Here is a 1,201-nt window from a genome sequence, read left to right as displayed (position 1 = left end):
CAACTGTGGCCGCAGGCCTAATAGGCAAACAGTCAGCGGTTCTGAACCTGTGGGTTGTGACCCCTTTGGGGGTCGAATGACCCTTTCACAGGGGTCACCCGATTCAAAACAATAGCAAAATTAGTTAAGAAGTAGCAACAAAAATAATGTTATGGTTGGGGGATCACCACAGCATGAGAAACTGTATTAAAGGGTCATAGCATTAGTAAGGTTGAGAACCACTGGTGAGCTCTGGCTGGGCTGTGCCTTTATTCGGACTGGGACAGCAGGTGGGCTCTAGAGCTGAGTGAAGGGACACAGAAACTAGGCTCTTAGAGACAAAGATAGGATGGCTCGAGTAAAGGGAATGTGCAAAAAAGTGAGGGTTTGCAGATACTTGGTGACTAGATTTGAGGGTCTCCTTGGGCCACCCTGTTAACCTGGCTTCACCTGCTCAGGCAGTGGAGTGAGTTTCATAGGGAATGATTGAGGCTATGGATTGAAGAGAGGGGTGGGTTAAGCAAAGAGCCCCTAATTTTCCTCTCCTAGTAAATGATGGACTCTGCTGGAGCATACCTCGCTATTCACATTTGTGTTTTATAAAACTCTTCCTCTATAATGGTGGTAGACAGAAAAAAAATGTGCAAAGTCACTATTTTGGCTCTAGGAAACCCTGGCAATTCCCTCAGAAAGGATGTACGGAGGAGTTGGCAGTATATCGCCTGACCATGGGCAAGCAGATTATAACAGAATCAAGACTTTATTCCTGATTTGCACAGAAACACCTTCTGTAGTAGGATTGGCTCTCAAAACCAGTTACTGATTGTCATGGAGATCTAATGCTGCTGGGCGTTTATCCTTAAATAGTTAAAGGGGGGGACACTATACTTTTGGTGGTTAACTGATCAATAGGGATAAGTTGAAAAACGGTTGCATTTGAATGGATGTTCTTCCTGTAGTAAAAAATGGTTGTATGACCAGGGTGTGAGACTGCTCTCTCAAAGCAGTCACTGGGGTTAAGTGAGCCCTAGAACTAGAAGTGGCACAAAGTAGCTACTACACAACTTTATAAAGTAAAGATTTCCACAGGCAAGTTAGTCTAAGGCTGGCTGAGGCTTCTGGACCCAGAGTCCGGGGCAGGGTCCCTGTCCACAGCTTTGGTTTCTTCACTCGCGAGGTGGCGGTGGTAATACATAGATCACATCACAAGGTTGCTGTGGGG

Source organism: Echinops telfairi, unplaced genomic scaffold, assembly GCF_000313985.2.
Source record: "Echinops telfairi isolate 266 unplaced genomic scaffold, ASM31398v2 ScPeMD7_31;HRSCAF=116, whole genome shotgun sequence".
Taxonomy (NCBI): Eukaryota; Metazoa; Chordata; class Mammalia; order Afrosoricida; family Tenrecidae; genus Echinops; species Echinops telfairi.
This window is presented reverse-complemented; position numbering follows the sequence as displayed.